This window comes from Oncorhynchus gorbuscha, linkage group LG20 (genome assembly GCF_021184085.1).
Source record: "Oncorhynchus gorbuscha isolate QuinsamMale2020 ecotype Even-year linkage group LG20, OgorEven_v1.0, whole genome shotgun sequence".
NCBI classification, from domain to species: domain Eukaryota; kingdom Metazoa; phylum Chordata; class Actinopteri; order Salmoniformes; family Salmonidae; genus Oncorhynchus; species Oncorhynchus gorbuscha.
Window position 1 is genome coordinate 2,243,009 of NC_060192.1, and position 20,352 is coordinate 2,263,360.

General features: G+C 45.7%; 1 pseudogene; it reads right to left on the reverse strand.

The window, feature by feature from the left end:
- Positions 1-20,352, reverse strand: part of LOC124006935 — a 230,217-nt pseudogene that overhangs the window by 207,661 nt on the left and 2,204 nt on the right.

Sequence of the window (20,352 nt, forward strand, 5' to 3'; positions counted from 1 at the left end):
ATAACTGTTTAGTGTCCCAGGGGTTCAGTTCGTGGCTGCTGTGACGTGATCCGAATTACCATTGAAGAATGTAGGGGTGTCACTTTGGATATAAAATAAGGTGCCTGGCTTAATTTATTATGCATTAAACAACACAACCTTGATTACCGTAATAAGGACCTAAATCTGACCTGCTTAAAATGCTGATGATGTAAAAACCCATTTGATTTTGCAGCACTATTAACAAGCCTGTGCTTTTTATAGGACTTTATAGAGATTTGAGGGGGAAGAGGTGCAGAGAGCAGTGCTCCTCTCCTGTAACTCTCATGGCACTACTCTGAAAGCAATATTCACAGAAATGTATCCTCGCAATAAAGGACCTTCAGGTGACACTGAAATGGAATTAAATGAATTCAAATTGATATGAGGGAGATAAAATAGAGAGCAGAAACGATTGAGCGAAAACAGAATGAAAATCTGTGTGTGTGTGTGTGTGTGTGTGTGTGTGTGTGTGTGTGTGTGTGTGTGTGTGTGTGTGTGTGTGTGTGTGTGTGTGTGTGTGTGTGTGTGTGTGTGTGTGTGTGTGTGTGTGTGTGTGTGTGTGTGTGTGTGTGTGTGTGTGTGTTTAACTATACTTTTGTGGACCAGAAGTACCCACAAGAAAAGTAATCAAACAAATATTTGACCAACTGGGGACATTTTGTTAGTCCCCACAATGTCAAATGCTATTTCTAGAGGGTTAAGGTTAGAATTAGAATTAGGGTTAGGGTTAGAATTAGGTTTAGGGTTATGAGCTAGGGTTAGGTTTTTGGGTTGAAGTCAGGGTTAGAGTTGAGGTAAGGGTTAGGTTAAGGGTTAGAGAAAACAGGATTTTTCATGGGACTGAATTGTATGTTCCGACAAGGTTATTTATACAAGACTGTGTGTGTGTAGTAGTAGTCGGGCTCCCCTTTGCTGCTATAACAGCCTTCACTCTTTTGGGAAGGATTTCTACTAGATATTGGAACATTGCTGCAGGGACTTTTATTCAGCCACAAGAGCAGTAGTGAGGTCGGGTACTGATGTTGGGCAATTAGGCCTGGCTCGCAGTCGGCGGTCCAATTCATCCCAAAGGTGTTCGATGGGGTTGAGGTCAGGGATCTGTGCAGGCCAGTCAAGTTCTACCACACTGATCTCGACAAGCCCATTTTGTATGGTCCTCGCTTTGTGCACGGGGGCATTGTCATGCTGAAACAGGGAAGAGCCTTCCCCAAACTGTTGTCCCAAAGTTGGATGCACAGAATCGTCTAGAATGTAATTGTATGCTGTATAGTCAAGATTTCCCTTCCCTGGAACTAAGGGGCCCGAACCATAGAAAACAGCCCCAGACCATTATTCCTCCTCCACCAAACTTTATAGTTGGCACTATGCATTGGGGCAGGTAGCATTCTCCTGGCATCCGCCAAACCCAGATTCATCCGTCGGACTGCCAGATGGTGAAGCGTGATTCATCACTCCAGAGAACATGTTTTCATTGCTCCAGAGTCCACTCCAGCCGACGCTTGGCATTGCGCATAGTTATCTTAGGCTTGTGTGTGGCTGCTTGGCCATGGTAACCCATTTAATGAAGCTCCCGACGAACAGTTATTGTGCTGACGTTGCTTCCAGAGGCAGTTTTAGAACTCACTAGTGAGTGTTGCAAAGGAGGATAGACGATTTTTATGCGCTACGTGCTTCAGCACTCTGCAGTCCCGTTCTGGGAGCTTGTGTGGCCTACCACTTCGTGGCTGAGCCGTTGTTGCTCCTAGAATTATCCACTTCACAATAACAGCACTTACAGTTGACCGGGGCAGTTCTATTAGCACAGAAATTTGACGAACTGACTTGTTGGAAAGGGGTAATCCTATGATGGTGCCACGTTGAAAGTCACTGAGTTCTTCAGTACGGGCCATTCTACTGCCAATGTTTGTCTATGGAGATTGCATGGCTGTGTGCTCGCTTTTATACACCTGTCAGCAACGTGTGTGGCTGAAATAGCCGAATCCACTAATTTGAAGGGGTGTCCACATACCTTTCTCCATGTAGTGGATGTCACTTTCCAGTTGAAGGGGTTTTGTCATATGCTGTTGCATATGTTTTACAAATCTTTTATTAAGAGTATTTTAACGTTTTGTATTGCTTGTTGGTTTGGCAATGCCACTGTCAGCCAGAGAGATATGTTGAGAAGGATTATTACCACAGAGAGCAGTCAGGTCTGGATGAGATCTTGAAGGTCAGGGCCCTCCGTAAGGCTCACCAAATGATTTTAGACCCAAGCCACCCCCTGTATCTGGACTTTGAACTACTCCCCTCTGGGCGCAGGTATAGTGCACCCCTCAGCAGGAAAAACACAACTTGACAATAATTTGTTCCAGGTGTGATATCCCTCCTAAATAGCTCGGGCTAATGTTCCTATAGACTCCGTAAGGCCAGCAGGCTAGTCTTAAATGTAAAAAATATATATATTTATTTATTATAATTATTATTATTTTTATTTGTATTGGTATGTAACTGTTATGAAAGTTGTATTGTCATTTTTGTTTTGTATTTAAACGCCACTTTAAATGTCTACATGACACTGCAACAAAATGTCCCCCATGGGGACAATAAAGTCAGGAAGTAAGTAAATAGTGTATTGGTACCAATCCCAGATTCTACTTCCTTGTGAATACGTGCTCTTCTTCAGAGGTTTCACCTAGAGAAAGCCACAGTGCTTGACATTAAGGTTTTTCTCCACACATGGCTCGTTCAATGCTAATTATCATGAATGTGATTGCTTCATTTTTTTCCTGCAGCAATTAACCAAGCCATATAATGACCACATTTCCCAAAATGTCATTTCATTCTGTCATGGTTGAGCAAATTAAAATGAGAAATGTCATTTAATGATTACCGTGGTTGTAAGGATGCCTCTCATATTTATTGAAAATCATATCATGTCTGAGAACCTGAGATTTTTTGTATCTGAGTGTCATTTTAGGTGGAAGTAGAAGGTTTGTGATGAGAGGAGAGACAAAGAGAGAAGCGGTGATAGTGGTATTCTCTCTTTTCTGTAGTGGCCTGCTGGGTGGCCATCCCCCAAGGACAGAGTCAGCCTTGGGCTCGGTCACTCTCTTCACATGCCAAAATGGCTCTCTCTGTGTCACTGTAGTGGTAAAAAAAAAAAATACCCCTCTGAAGTCTGATTGGTTGAACTTGTCCACATGTGTCTGTATTGATGTGCATTGGAAAATTAATTTATTCAGAATGCCCTACTTGTATGCCAAACAACCTGATGGAAAGATCATCGACTCATGATTTGACAACAAGATGTCAACCAGTCCGCCAAAGGAGCCAAGATGGAGTCCTCTGTCCTCCCGTCTTTCCCCGGGTGGCAGCGTTGAGCAGTCAATCCCAGACTAACAGTAGGAAGCTGTGTATGTAAGGAGGAAGTGTTTGATGAGCACCTCTGTGAGCCAGGAAGTTTCATCGCTGAATCAGAGCTCCTAACCAATTCCATTGACTAGGGAGCTGTGATGATTCATCAGGCTCTGTGGCAGAGACCTCAGTGGAGATGCTGCTAATTATTCATGGCTTCCCACTGCTAACCTCTCTTCGCCGATCATACCATTTTGCTTCCAAGCTGCAAATGAATACAAATACATAAAAAGGCCTATCAAGGAAGGCTTGCAAAATGATCATGTTGGCTTTGAGGTCCAGACACATAGTGCTCCAGTTACTTACTCCTCCGTCTGTTCTCAAGATTTTTGTTTGTTTCTTTGTGTACAAATTGTCGGCAGTAAAACGTCTCCCACAAACCCCATCTGCTGTTTCTGTTGTCCAAAGACATCGGAACATCGATGGTACCGAAACAATAAAAAGCCTTGCGATGTGACTGGCCCGTCTCTTCTATGTGTAGTACTTATCTCTCTCACAACATGTCCCCTCTCAAAAAAAAAACGGCACATGTGGAGGAAGTGAAACCACCAACGTTGTGAATAATGAACGCTGTAGCGAACTCCTGTTAGTGTACGCCAGCCTCCTCTTCATTCTGTAGCTCAGTTGGTAGAGCATGGCGCTTGTAACGCCAGGGTAGTGGGTTCGATCCCCGGGACCACCCATACGTAGAATGTATGCACACATGACTGTAAGTCGCTTTGGATAAAAGCGTCTGCTAAATGGCATATATTATTATTATTATTCTCACTGAGTGTTCCTCTCGAAGGTGGCGGTCAACAGAACACAACCCACAGCACATGTTGTAACGGGATGTTTGGACTAGCGCTAATGGATCTCCAGAACACCATGGAACGCCTGTAAAGGGGAGAGATTTTTAAATATTTTTTTTTTGCGGATTGTCCCTACTCCCAAACAGTAGTGTATTGGAGAGGAAGGTTTCAGAGAAAGCTTCATGTCTGCCTCCTTTCAGCTCCACAGAACAGAGGGTGAGTGAGGGGAGAGTGTTTGCTTTGTGTGCTCAGAGAAAACCCTTCCTCCTCCAGTTTCCCTTCCCTTCTGTCTCATTACATCTACCAGGAGGCTGCATCCGTACTGAAGCACTCGCCTCGTCTCGTCTCGCCTCAGTGGATAAACGCTCTGTTTCTTCACCCAGAGCCCCCTATGTGTACCCTCTCTCTGTGGCATATCTGACACACTTTAAAATGACACCGTGTAATAAAGCATTTGTAATGGTAAATATTTTATTCATCATTTATTAGTCATTACTTCCACATTTGTAAATGTTAGCGAGCTAGTTATTCACACATTTATAAAATACTTGCAAAGGTTGTAATAATGATTGATAAGATCATTAATAACATGTTTTCTTTCCCACAGAAAAGCCTAAATTCCTCGGGCGTGGTCTCTACAAGGTGTCAAAAGCGTTCCACAGGAATTCTGGCCCATGTTGACTCCAATGCTTCTCACAGTTGTGTCAAGTTGGCTGCATGTCCTTTGGGTGGTGGACCATTCTTGACACACATGGGAAACTGTTGAGCGTGAAAAACCCAGCAGCATTGCAGTTCTTGACACAAACTGGTGCGCCTGTCACCTACTACCGTACCCCGTTCAAAGTCACGTACATGTTTTGTCTCGCCCATTCACCTTCTGAATGGCACACATACACAGTCCATGTGTAACGGTCTGAGTGTAGTGGGTGAGGAGTCAGACGCAGGAAGCAGAGAGTTCAGGGGAGTGCTATTTTAATGCACCGAGAAACGCTGAACATAAGCCAACCCTCACAAAAACACAGGGCGTACTGAACGAACAAATGCCCCAAACAGGGGGGCTAAACTGTCCAGGAAAAAACCACAAAATGGGGAAACACAAAAACCATAGACGTGCACACAAGTACACCAAACAGACGGTCACAATAATGAATCCCGCACAAGGAACCCTGCGGGCCGGCTGACTAATAAAGCCTTACTACCTAACTCAAAACAGGTGCACTCAATCAACACATAAGGAGGGGGAGGAAATAATCAGTAGCAGCTAGTAGGCCGGCGACGACGACCGCCGAGCGCCACCCGAACGGGAAGGGGAGTGTCCTTCGGTCGGAGTCGTGACACCATGTCTCAATTGACAGGATTGTCTCCTCCTTCATCTACACCGATGGAAGGGATTTAACAAGTGACATCAATAAGGGACCATAGAATTCACCTGGATTCACCTTGTCAGTTTATGTCATGGAAAGAGTTCTTAATGTTTTGCTTAATCAGTGTATATTTAAGCAATAAGGCACTAGGGGTTGTGGTACTGTATATGGCTAATGTAATGTAATTTATGCAGGGCAAGTATAACCATCCAGCCAGGACGGGTTGTGTCAGCTCTACACTCCAGACCTCCAGTACGCCTCCACAGCCCAGTACATCCTGTTCCTCCTCCCCGCGCTCGCCCTGAGGTGCGTGTCTTCAGCCCGGTACCACCAGTGCTGATACCACGCACCAGGCCTCCAGTGCGTCTCCAGGGTCCAGTACTCCCTGCTCCTGCTCCTCGCACTCGCCCTGAGGTGCGTGTCCCCAGCCCGGTACCACCAGTGCCGGCACCACGCACCAGGCCTACAGTGCGCCTCGCCACTCCAGACTCGACCATCAGTCCAGTGGCGTCCTCTAGTCTGGGGTCGGCGGTGAGGGTTCCCGCTCCAGAGACATTACGTAAGTGGGCCGAGTCAGAAGTGGAGCGGGGTCCACGTCCCTCACCAGAACCACCACCGCGGAGTTATGCCCACCCAGACCCTCCGCACCTTTGGGGACTGTCACGCCCTGACCTTAGTATTCTTTGTTTTCTTTGTTATTTTGGTTAGGTCAGGGTGTGATGGGTTATATGTGTTTATGTACTGTCTAGGGGTTTTGTATATTTATGGGGTTTTACTATCTAGTTGTTTTGTATGTCTATGGTTGCCAAGATTGGTTCTCAATCAGAGGCAGCTGTTTATCGTTGTCTCTGATTGGGAACCATATTTAGGCAGCCATATTCTTTGTGTAATTCGTGGGTTATTGTCTATGTCTGCACTAGTATTATATAGTATTATATAGCTTCACGGTCAGTTTGTTGTTTTGTATAGTTTAAGTGTTCTTCGTCTTCATTAAAAAGCATGTATTCATCTTACACTGCGCCTTGGTCTCCTCCATACAAGGAACGTGACAGAGAACAAGATATATCTCAAAGTAATGGCTGGATTGCCGTAACATTTGTTGCGCACAATCAAGACCCCAAGTGGAAGAAACCTATTGACTTGGTGACCACTTGACCTTTCCTCTAGCGCCACCATCAGGCCTTTCCATTTCCACTTTTACAGCTGCTTATTTTCTAGTTGGTATGTATACTTAAAAAAAAAATGAGCAGCAGATTTTTGAACTATGTCATTCTATAGATGATAATGTTAATTTATGTTAATTGAAGAGGTTGTATATTGAAGTCATATTTATATAAAGTTATTAATTTATGTTAAGATAATTTTCCATTCAAGATTTTTACCATTAATTACATTTAGAATGTAAAAGATGTAAAACATTTCTTATACAAGGTATTAGTCTTGCATCAAATAGTGAATTCTACTGTATGCAGAATGTTGCATGCATGTCTGCACAAGGCTATGTGTTCACAGCTCACTATCAGTAAATATCGTACAGTAAATATTGGACTACAAGAGAGTTGCAAGCCTGCAAAGGTAAAGTTATTTAAAGCTTTGAATGGGTCGATTGGGTTCTGGAGGTGTGTGGTTACAGCAATTGTGCAGGGTTGGTGTGGCCTGTGTTGGTGGGGCCCAATGTGATATCTTTTCATGGTGCCCAAAATCCCTGGTGGCGCCCATGGATGTAGGGTGAGAGAGGATGGATGGAGATGTAACACCATGTAAAGAAAGCCATTGTGTTTCCATTGAGACGTGTTGCCACACAGCCTGGGGGGATATGACTAAGCCTAGGAGGAGCGAGGGTACTCACACAACTTTCATGAGATTGTGTTTCCATTGAGACGTGTTGCCACACAGCCTGGGGGGATATGACTAAGCCTAGGAGGAGCGAGGGTACTCACACAACTCTCATGAGATTGTGTTTCCATTGAGACGTGTTGCCACACAGCCTGGGGGGATATGACTAAGCCTAGGAGGAGCGAGGGTACTCACACAACTCTCATGAGATTGTGTTTCCATTGAGACGTGTTGCCACACAGCCTGGGGGGATATGACTAAGCCTAGGAGGAGTGAGGGTACACACACAACTCTCATGTGCAGAGTCCATAGCCACTCAACAAAAATGAGAAAAAAACAGAAAAATGGGCCTCCTATCTGTACATAATAAGCCTCCTTCCTATCTGTACATAATAAGCCTCCTTCCTATCTGTACATAATAAGCCTCCTTCCTATCTGTACATAATAAGCCTCCTAACTCTACGGAAATAAGCCTCCTAACTGTACATAATAAGCCTCCTAACTCTACGGAAATAAGCCTCCTATCTGTACATAATAAGCCTCCTATCTGTACATAATAAGCCTCCTATCTGTACATAATAAGCCTCCTTCCTATCTGTACATAATAAGCCTCCTTCCTATCTATACATAATAAGCCTCCTTCCTATCTGTACATAATAAGCCTCCTTCCTATCTGTACATAATAAGCCTCCTTCCTATCTATACATAATAAGCCTCCTAACTCTATGGAAATAAGCCTCCTATCTATACATAATAAGCCTCCTTCCTATCTATACATAATAAGCCTCCTAACTCTACGGAAATAAGCCTCCTATCTGTACATTTCAAATGGTCTTTTGATGCCCTTACCAGGACGGATGACATGAAGACTATCGTTTTACCGTCACTTTCCGACAGGCAGTGACAGGGCAGCCATTTTAAAGGACATCATATGGTCCATTCACACAGCCATGTCTAACTGACCAAACCGCGCCTCCGCGTGCACGTTGATTTTGTTCACCCACACCAGAAGCGATCAGGACACGCAGGTTGAAATATCAAGACAAACTCTGAACCAATTATATTAATTTGGGGACAAAGTCAAAAAGTATTAAACATTCATGACAATGTTAGCTCGCTAGCTTGCTGTTGCTAATTTGTCCTGGTATATAAACATTGGCTTGTTATTTTACCTGAAATGCACAAGGTCCTCTACTCCGACAATTAATCACAGATAAAACGGTCAACTGAGTTTGTTTCTCATCATCTCTCCTCCTTCCTTCAGGCTTCCTTTTCTTTTTTGGACTTCATATGGTGGTTGGCAACCAACTTCACCGCATTACTACAACCTTCCTGAGTGTGGACCTGTTCAACTTTCAATCACCCACGATGGGAGAGGCAGGATTTGCAGCGTTGAGCGTCACAAATAGAATCCATTTATATTTTAGTGCCTGGCCACGCGGATGCTCGCTGAGGCGCGCAATGATTGAATAACATGTATGTGTACATTTATCTCACACCCGCGCCGGAAGCGGTTTGGTCAGCATGTTATTCAGCAGAGCACCCCCCTCCCCCCCATACATACGTATTTGTATACTGTTTCTCCCTCACACACATAAGACTAGCTCCAAATAATCTCATGCACACCTGTAGAGCTTTGTGAGAGAAAAGACTGACAGACACATTCAGCAGACAGACAGCAACAGTAGTTTGGCAGAGGTTTAAAGGGACGGTTCATTGATGCTGTTAGGGGGCCGAAACAGGCAGGAGTGACCCAACCACACTCCTCTCTACTGACACTCTGAAGCCCATGATTGTTGCTCCATTTTACATGAAAAGGCAAATGAAAGGGCAAAGGATAGAAGGCACTTCTTTGAAGTCAGCAAGGACCATCTCATATTCATAACATTCAGAGGTCTGACATGGAACATCAAGCCCATACGCAGATAACAACACGACTGCCAATGTTTTGTCTGCAGGTCACTTTAAGTTTACAGTTAGTTGAGAGGGAAGGCTTTGACCTCACCGCGAGAGCCTTTGATTGTGGTTGCCATGCAGGTTTCTAAGGGCTGTAAAAAAGGCCATCTGAGGCCTTGATCAATAAAAGCGATGCCTTCCTGTCTCAGAGCATGGAGAAGTAGAGGAGCTGGTGCTCTGACCACAGGAGCACAGTGGAGCACAGACCTGGCAAGCACTTAGAAGGAAACAAAACAGCTCATTATAGATACCACGGTCGACACACAATATACAGTACACATGCCTTAGATCGTAACATCTCCTGTGGATGACCAAATGGGATGATTAAAAGCTAGCTATCAATCAAATGCATTGGGCTTTTCCTCGAGCTTTTCATCAAGCTTCAGTACATAAGTGATTCATTACTCTGTTATAGGTCCAATAGGCCAAGGAGCCTTTTCAATCAAAACAGGGAACCAGGTTTCTAGATCAAGTAAATAATTCAATTTTCCCGTGCAGTGGGTCTAAAAACATCCACTGTCATTTATTTGGCCGGGTACCTGAAACAAAACATCCAGTCTTGCGGCGCCAGAAGATTTGTACTCCTCTCTGAAAATGTGGTTAGAGTTTAATTGAACGGAGCCCGTGAATTTGACAGGAGTAAACACACTGCTGTCACCAGTGGTTTAAAGCCACTGTGCTATTCTTCATCATGTCATGGACACTCTCAGAGAAAGTTGTCTGCTTTGGCTTCAGGGTCAGTTCTCTCAGTTCTCTGTGTTCTGGGCTCAGTACGCTATTGATTGGGCCTGTGGCACCCTGGGCAGATTTATTGTCTTATTAGCAGGGGCTAATGCCTGATCAGGACAGATTAAAAGGTCTACCACTGCCCCAAGGACCACAATCATTTAGGAATTAGCTATTTAATTAGGAGCTGAAGACTATATTGACAAGAGCTATCCCAAAGGTTACAGCCATGTGGGTGGCTAAGCTAGCACGGAGGAGGACGGAGACTCCAGAACAGCATATACTGTGAACAATTCTGAAATCTCTGTCCTCCTCCATGCTGTTTTAATGGTTCAAATATACATGGAAGAATGAGCATGTATGTTATTGTGACGCCAACTTAGCATGTGACGTGCAGGCAGGGCAGGCAGGGAAGCAGTGCTTACCCTGTGATAATCGAATAATTGCATCAAAACCTTAGGAAATGAGCCAGGGTACTCATGCCTATCTTTCCATCCATTAAAAGCCATTCAAATCCTGGACGTGAGAGGCCTTATCTGACTCCAGTCATTGTGAAAAGTGCAGGATCAACATATGCATAGCTGCTTTTCCTAGCTTGAAGTAGCTTTTTATTCTCGAGACAATTTCCTATTTTGCGCATGCATATTGCCTAAGCATGTTGTGTGGCTATTGTTGGGGTAAGCTGTGTACAGGCAACCACCATGGCACCCTCTCATTGACTACTACTAGCTGTCGGGCAGGTGAACCGAGTGAGTACTGGATTGTCCACTTGTCTGGAACGTCAACCAATTAAAATACAGAAACATGTTTCCATGTCAACATGGGCCGGCATCCCTGTGGAACGCTTTCAACACCTTGTAGAGTCCATGCCTTGACAATTGAGGCGGTTCTGAGGGCAAAAGTATCTCGATATTTGGAAGGTGTTCCTAATGTTTGGTATACTCAGTGTTTATGTTGCTAGATATAAAGTGTTATGTTGCTATTTAGTTGTAAACATGTATGGGAGTGTTATAGCTACTATGGATTACTTGCTTTGATTGTTGCTAGCCATGCATTGATTTGTTTAATTTCAATATAGGACATCTGTCACTCTCTGTCATTCGACGTCGCAGGTGTACTGACCACTGGTCCTGGCAATCATCTGTAAGGCACACCTGGCACCACCGTTACATGCACCTGCGCCTCATTATGAGGCACACCTGGACTCCGTCACTTCACTAATTACCTCCCCTATATCTGTCACCCCCTCAGTTTAATTCCCCAGGCAGTGTCGGTTATGTGTTTCATGTCCAGGCGCTACTCTTGGTTTGTTTTCGGTCCATGTTTCTTGTACTATTAATGAACTCACCACCTGCTTCCCAACGTCCTCGTTACAACGTTGCTTCACTACAAAGCTGTCACTAGCTATAACTATATGTATCCTTGATGTTGTGTTATATTTCTGATTAGCTAGCCAGCTCCTTCACGTCACACTAGACACTAGTGTTCTGAATAGCCATGAACATTGTAAGAATTGTATATTGGTATTTTAGTGCCACCTATCAGTTGTTACTGTGGATGCTACATCAGTCTATGGCTGAGCTTAGTTGAGCAGTGTCATTTGGTGAAAATTGTTGTTGGAGCTATCTATTGTATGGTGAACTTGGGCTTCTACAATGTTTGTTGGTGAGTAAATCTGGCTTTGATAATAGCCTGTGCTTACCCAGCCACCGACCTTACCGCACGTTCCTGGACAAACATAACTGCTAGACAAAGTCTATTTCATTTTGCACACCAGCACAGCCATGGGAACTGCATATTGAGATACAGCACACAAAATATAATTAATAATGCTAAGTAATTGCATAGGACCATATGAACTAAAATGTATCTTGCAAAACACAGCTTTAATGACAACAATGAGGTCTAATTGTCTGATTATAATAGCTGTACTATCTAACCTGAGGGAGGGTAGTCAATCCTCCTCTATTACATCCTTTCATCAGCTTCACCTCTTCATCACTCATTATGATAACTCACTTACTCCCCCTTACCCTCTTTAAATACTCAATTTAACCAAAAGGATGAAAAAGTATAAACTGGCCTGTGATCAGTGCTTGTAAATATGTATGTGAGTGTTTTTAGCTACTATGAGTGTCAAGCCAAGTTAAAACCACTCTGCCTCAGGGCTGAGCCTCAGGCCTCTCTGTCCTCTCTGTCCGGGGTCCTTCTCTCTCCTCTCTTCCCCTCTTCCACTTCTCTCATATCAACTCTTCTCGCCCAATCATACCGGACCTTCCTGTCCTCCCCTCTTCTCCTCTCCTCTCCTCCCCAACTCACAACCCTCCTCTCCTCTCCTCCCCAACTCACAACCCTCCTCTCCTCTCAACTCCTCTTCTCCACCCCTCTTCTCCTCTCCTCTCCTCCCCAACTCACAACCCTCCTCTCCTCTCAACTCCTCTTCTCCTCCCCTCTTCTCCTCTCCTCTCCTCTCCTCCCCAACTCACAACCCTCCTCTCCTCTCTTATCAAACTCCTCTTCGCTCCCCTCTTCTCCTCTCCTCTCCTCCCCAACTCACAACCCTCCTCTCCTCTCCTCCCCAACTCACAACCCTCCTCTCCTCTCTTATCAACTCCTTCTCCTCCCCTCTTCTCCTCTCCTCTCCTCCCCAACTCACAACCCTCCTCTCCTCTCTTATCAAACTCCTCTTCGCTCCCCTCTTCTCCTCTCCTCTCCTCCCCAACTCACAACCCTCCTCTTCTCTCCTCTCCTCCCCAACTCACAACCCTCCTCTCCTCTCCTCCCCAACTCACAACCCTCCTCTCCTCTCTTATCAAACTCCTCTTCGCTCCCCTCTTCTCCTCTCCTCTCCTCCCCAACTCACAACCCTCCTCTCCTCTCCTCTCCTCCCCAACTCACAACCCTCCTCTCCTCTCTTATCAACTCTTCTCCTCCCCTCTTCTCCTCTCCTCTCCTCCCCAACTCACAACCCTCCTCTCCTCTCTTATCAAACTCCTCTTCGCTCCCCTCTTCTCCTCTCCTCTCCTCCCCAACTCACAACCCTCCTCTCCTCTCTTATCAAACTCCTCTTCGCTCCCCTCTTCTCCTCTCCTCTCCTCCCCAACTCACAACCCTCCTCTCCTCTCCTCCCCAACTCACAACCCTCCTCTCCTCTCCTCTCCTCCCCAACTCACAACCCTCCTCTCCTCTCCTCCCCAACTCACAACCCTCCTCTCCTCTCTTATCAACTCCTTCTCCTCCCCTCTTCTCCTCCCCTCTCCTCCCCAACTCACAACCCTCCTCTCCTCTCTTATCAACTCCTTCTCCTCCCCTCTTCTCCTCCCCTCTCCTCCCCAACTCACAACCCTCCTCTCCTCTCTTATCAACTCCTTCTCCTCCCCAACTCACAACCCTCCTCTCCTCTCTTATCAACTCCTTCTCCTCCCCTCTTCTCCTCCCCTCTCCTCCCCAACTCACAACCCTCCTCTCCTCTCTTATCAACTCCTTCTCCTCCCCTCTTCTCCTCTCCTCTCCTCCCCAACTCACAACCCTCCTCTCCTCTCTTATCAAACTCCTCTTCGCTCCCCTCTTCTCCTCTCCTCTCCTCCCCAACTCACAACCCTCCTCTCCTCTCCTCCCCAACTCACAACCCTCCTCTCCTCTCCTCTCCTCCCCCCAACTCACAACCCTCCTCTCCTCTCCTCTCCTCCCCAACTCACAACCCTCCTCTCCTCTCTTATCAACTCCTTCTCCTCCCCTCTTCTCCTCCCCTCTCCTCCCCAACTCACAACCCTCCTCTCCTCTCCTCTCCTCCCCAACTCACAACCCTCCTCTCCTCTCTTATCAACTCCTTCTCCTCCCCTCTTCTCCTCTCCTCTCCTCCCCAACTCACAACCCTCCTCTCCTCTCTTATCAAACTCCTCTTCGCTCCCCTCTTCTCCTCTCCTCTCCTCCCCAACTCACAACCCTCCTCTCCTCTCCTCTCCTCCCCAACTCACAACCCTCCTCTCCTCTCCTCTCCTCCCCAACTCACAACCCTCCTCTCCTCTCCTCCCCAACTCACAACTCTCCTCTCCTCTCTTATCAACTCCTTCTCCTCCCCTCTCCTCCCTAACTCACAACCCTCCTCTCCTCTCTTATCAACTCCTTCTCCTCCCCTCTTCTCCTCTCCTCTCCTCCCCAACTCACAACCCTCCTCCTCTCTTATCAAACTCCTCTTCGCTCCCCTCTTCTCCTCTCCTCTCCTCCCCAACTCACAACCCTCCTCTCCTCTCCTCCCCAACTCACAACCCTCCTCTCCTCTCTTATCAACTCCTCTTCTCCTCCCCTCTCCTCCCCAACTCACAACCCTCCTCTCCTCTCTTATCAACTCCTCTTCTCCTCCCCTCTCCTCCCCAACTCACAACCCTCCTCTCCTCTCTTATCAACTCCTCTTCTCCTCCCCTCTCCTCCCCAACTCACAACCCTCCTCTCCTCTCTTATCAACTCCTCTTCTCCTCCCCTCTTCTCCTCCCCTCTCCTACCCAACTCACAACCCTCCTCTCCTCTCTTATCAACTCCTCTTCTCCTCCGCTCTTCTCCTCTCCTCTCCTCTCTTATCAACTTATCTTCGCTCCCCTCTTCTCCACTCCTCCTCATCCCACTTATATCTTCATCTCCTCTCTTATCCTCTTCACTCCCCTCTTCTATCCTCCCGATCTTACTCACATCTTCCTCTCCTCTCTATTCCACTCATCCCTTTGTTCTCCTCCCCACTCATATCTTCCTCTTGTGGAATAATCTTCCAAATTCTCTTCAATGGGATATTTTGGTGCCTCTAGGGCAATTCAGACTGCTGATTTAGGACCGTATTACTGTTTTGTATTTATGTTTAGCACTTCTTATTTGTATTTGATATACATATTTTTGTAATTAGAGGGCTCACCTGTAAAAGAGACATTGGTCTCAGCATGACTCCCTGTCGAAATAAACAAAAACATAAAAAAAAAAAAAAGTATTCCCCTCTCTGGTCTGTGCCAGTGTCTGAACACCAACATTCCCCTCTCTGGTCTGTGCCAGTGTCTGAACACCAACAAGGGAATAAATCATAATTGAAGCAAGATCAGAGCTGGAGGGCCCACCGCAGATAAGACATTTCATACTGCAATAAAATAAAGTAGTGCGACTGATAACACAGCTGATGTTACAACTTAGGAGAGGTGCATGTGTAGGGGAGGGTGCACACAGAAGACCACATCAACGCCCTCCCTCCCTCCAACACTCCCTCCCTCCCTCCCTCCAACACTCCCTCCCTCCCTCCAACACTCCCTCCCTCCCTCACTCCCTCCCTCCAACACTCCCTCCAACACTCCCTCCCTCCCTCCAACACTCAACACTCCCTCCCTCCCTCCCTCCAACACTCCAACACTCCCTCCCTCCCTCCCTCCAACACTCCCTCCCTCCCTCCAACACTCCCTCCCTCCAACACTCCCTCCCTCCTTCCAACACTCCCCCATCTTAATCTCCATTCCTTCCCGGCTTCAGTATCCAGCTTGATTTATTTGTTTAGTGACTTTCCGGAATGGCCATTATTTACACCATAAATCCCATCCAGACTCCTTCTAACACCAAGCTGGCACAATATCTTGTAGTTTACAAAGGAAAGGAACAGTTACCACTGGTTAAGAGCAACACTGGCTCCCTACAGCAGTGGAGTGTGATACAATGATTCTAGGTGATTACATGGTGTTGGTTCTACACCACTGCTCCCAATAGCCAGTCCTACCCTCTCACCCCTGTCTGGGGTGGCTCAATCAGAGATAGAGCCATTACTGCTCTCCAGAGTCCTCTGTCTAGCTGGTAGTCTCCATACTAGCCAGGTACTCTCTCTCAGGCCAGCCAGACTAAGAGTTGCCCTCAGAGATAGAGCCATTACTGCTCTCCAGAGCCCTCTGTCTGGCTGGTAGTCTCCATACTAGCCAGGTACTCTCTCTCAGGCCAGCCAGACTAAGAGCTGCCCCCAGACATAGAGCCATTACTGCTCTCCAGAGCCCTCTGTCTGGCTGGTAGTCTCCATACTAGCCAGGTACTCTCTCTCTGGCCAGCCAGACTAAGAGCTGCCCTCGGAGATAGAGCCATTACTGCTCTCCAGAGTCCTCTGTCTAGCTGGTAGTCTCCATACTAGCCAGGTACTCTCTCTCCGGCCAGCCAGACTAAGAGCTGCCCTCGGAGATAGAGCCATTATTGCTCTCCAGAGCCCTCTGTCTGGCTGGTAGTCTCCATACTAGCCAGGTACTCTCTCTCCGGCCAGCCAGACTAAGAGCTGCCCTCGGAGATAGAGCCATTACTGCTCTCCAGAGCCCTCTGTCTGGCTGGTAGTCTCCATACTAGCCAGGTACTCTCTCTCCGGCCAGCCAGACTAAGAGCTGCCCCCAGACTTATGGCACTTAGACCATCCATCCAAAACGGTAGAACAATGACCCAGTAGAAATGGTACTGTATCACTGAAGTTGTACTCATTTTCAACTTTGGCCAAGTTAGCCTATTACCTCCACGGAGCCTTAGCAACAGAAAAAGGAGAACCACAACAGATATTCAAAATGTTTAAAAAAAATAAAAGACTGTGATACCTGATTTAGGAAGCGCAGTTAATGAGCAATATTGGACATTTCATTGGTACAACAAAATTCTAGTCGCTTTGTTTGCTTTGCTCTCCTTTGTAGGATTGTGATGGCCAATTGGAGCAATAAGGAACGCACCCCATACGCATCCATAAAACGGACACACACAAGCACAGGAACAAAACATGTCTTTCCTTCACCCATTCCATCTACACACACCCACACACCCACACCCAGCCGGCCGAGAACTCACCCAGTGAGGACGACCACAAAGTCCATTACGTTCCAGCCGTTGCGGAGGTACGAGCCTTTGTGGAATGCAAAGCCCAAGGCGATGATCTTAATGCCGCCCTCGAAACAGAATATTCCAATGAAGTAGGGCTCTGTGTCATCCTGCAGAGAGAGAGAGAGAGAGAGAGAGAGAGAGAGAGAGAGAACAAGGGAGACAACTTTTTGTTAGAGGTAAGAAAGAGGTCAATGAAGCACGGCAGAAGAGAGAAGGAGAAGAGATTGAAAGAGAAGAAAGGGGGATGGTTTCCTTCACTTTTCTATCCAGCATCCAAGGAATAGAACCCTTTTCTAATGGGTCAAGGAATAGAACCCTCTCTTGGTGGATGAAAAGGGGGGGATGAAACAGCCTACACAAGAAGATCAACAGTAATCTTGGCCATCATTTGTTATCAGCGTGATTTACGCATTCATCATAAGACATGATATTTTACGTAAGATAATAGCTTACATTTTACTCTTAACAACTCTTACTAATTGATAGCAAATAAGTATGATTAAAATGAATAAATACATTATGATTTGATGAGGCTTTTTGGTCTCCAAAAGGCATCTAACGAAACATTAAAAACATGAACAAACCATTTGAATGGTATGAAGATCTTTAAAGTAACTGCCCAGTGTTTCCAGATGTATAACCTATAACCTATATAACCTATAACCTACCTACTTACACGATATGAGTGAAATAGTTTTCCTTCCCAAAAAATTGAATTAAGTAACATAAAAAGCTCATTTTCTGTATTGAAATGGTGTGGGCGTACCCCATCAACAGAATAGTGTGAATAGAATACTGGTCATTAAAAATATGAATGCAAGTAAGCCGCTGATTGGCCAGCTCATCCTCCTCATGGAGGAGACGTCCTGTTCTATGAGGAAATAGCATTTTTTAAATGATCTGTTTGAGATTCAAGTTTGAGCTGTTTTTTTTAAGTGTTTTTTTTCCCCCCTCCAATTTATGCTTTGGCCACAAATATGAGTAAGGACGAGTCAACAACATTATTTGTATATGAGTTAACAGAATATGAACTTTTGAAAGTACGATTTTCACTGGCACAAAAAAAAATGATTTGCAGCTAGGATGACTCTTGCTCTTGTTCAAAGCAGTGCATATGACTTGACACTTTCATTCCCTTCCATTAATAACATGTCAGTGGAGGCCTGAGGCGCTGCTACACACACAGGCACTAGCAGAGGATATCTCACGACTTACACAAACCTCCCTCCCTCCCTCTCTCTCTTTCTTTCCCTTTCTCTTTTTCACACAGCTCCACGACCCCAACCACCAACCCAGGATTCCCAATGCAAAATATTCACGAGTTTGCCGGGAACAGCGTTAAAGGGCATGTGACCTTTTCAACTTTTTCTAAGGTAAGACCCAACAACAATGAACAACAAGTCAAAATAATATACCTGTTTGATTTGACACGGCAACAGAAAATGGTACAGGAAATAGTGTTTTAAAATAACTGGTTTGTTGTTCAGCCAGAGAAGCGTGTCGGGGCTTCCTACTGTCTATCAATACCACCGAGTACTGATGCTCTCAGAGCTTTCATGTAAAGGGAAGACACTAATGACAAGCGTTGAGACTGACATCTTGGCATCTCTGTCTGTTATTAAAAAAAAAGATAGCAGACAAAACGATGCCATTACATGATGAGGGGGTTCCATCCATCAATGCATGATGTTGTACAGTAGACTGTGTTAACATCTATAATGCACAGATGTGAAATATCCATGAGTAATAGCCGATTGTTTTTGTAATTTTGTAAGGATGCTTGTATTACATGCTCCTACTTTGAGAGGAAGCGGGTGGAAGGAGGGGAGATGTTATCTCGAGTTCTCTCTCTGTGCTAACACTAATCACTCTCTCAGGTGTCGAGTAACTTAAAAAATGTTTTACGATGTTGCATCACAATTATGGAGATAACAGGAGCAGGTGGCTGCACTTGAGGGTCATTAACCGTTGTTTCGGCAAGCTGTTGTGGCAGTGCCTTTCATGCATTTTCCTCCATTCTAAAGCAGACTCCCAGGAGTCACAACATCTTCAACGCCACATCTGTGTGTGCAAAATGCTGAAAGATATAATGTTATTTTAGAGAAGTAGAGTCACAATCCTCCCATGGTCGCGCGGCAGCCTCTCCCGGCTTCAATCCTTCGCAGCTTAAAGGGAGAACAGCAATGGTTAAACGACTCGACTCGACTGACTGAGTTCAAACGGGGGTTTAAGCTATATGTGTGTGAGCAGGCAGGGGAACAGAGGGCCTGGGGAGGGAAAGGGGGGATCAAAGCCACTCAGTGTGAGGCTCGGCTGTCTTACAGAATTAGAGCGGAGAGGAGAGGGAGACACACATCGCCATGATCCAGGCACTAATGAGAAGGGGTGCTGCTCTCCCATGGACTGGAGGTGCGGGTAGCCATCTGCCTGGCTGTGTGTCTGGTACTCAGGGCCCTCTGACTGGGAGGAGGAAGTTAGGGATGACTGGGCTCCCTCATCACTGAGCTCTACTCGTGGAAGACTGTAAATGAGCAACGGCTCTGAGCGAATTCTCTGTCTGACTAACTCTTTCCCTCTTGAAAATCACCTAAATAAAAAAGTAACATTCTACACTTTTACAGCAAACAAACAGAAGGCAATACTGTATAAGTATATTAATCGGAGAACTAAGTAAAGGCAGAGAAAGTGTGAAAGGAATAGGTTAAATTCCAAATGGCACCCGTTTCCCTATTTAGTGCACTACTTTTGACCACTGCAATAGGGTGCCATTTGGGAAGTAGCCCTAGTTCTCATCCAAAGGGAGGAGTGTTGAGACTCTTACCAGGCGTTCTGACATAGGTGTCTTGTCGCTGGCTGGTAGGTGCTGCTCCAGGGCCAGTACGATGCAGTTGGCGATGATGGTGGCCAGGATTAAGTACTCAAAGGGAGTGTGCAGGTTAAGGAACACAAGGCCACGATGGAGCATTTCATGCACAATAAAAAAACACTTAACTCCAACTTGTAAGTATCTTAGTCTTAGCTCATGGTGGTAAAACATATATCTATTATTGAAGAATACTTTAGATTGAAAAAAGACATGCACATACCCAGACTGTGTCAAAGGCTGGTGAGAATTTAGGGTTTAGGCAGAATGAGCATGGATTAATTGTGCCACTGCCACCACCTGCCATCACCCAGCTAAGGTGCCACAGAGCATGAGATATTCAGCTTTTAGGAAGTTACTGGCCGATTGAATTCATTTAACCAATTAATGACATTGCCTGAACAGGAGTCCAATAGACAGAAATGTTTCTGAATGCTGTGTGACTTAGACACGGTTGGAAATTCAAGATGGTAGGCTCATCCCACGGCTATACTTGGTTTACAACATGTTTCCAGTTAGATGACTATTTCAATCCGTT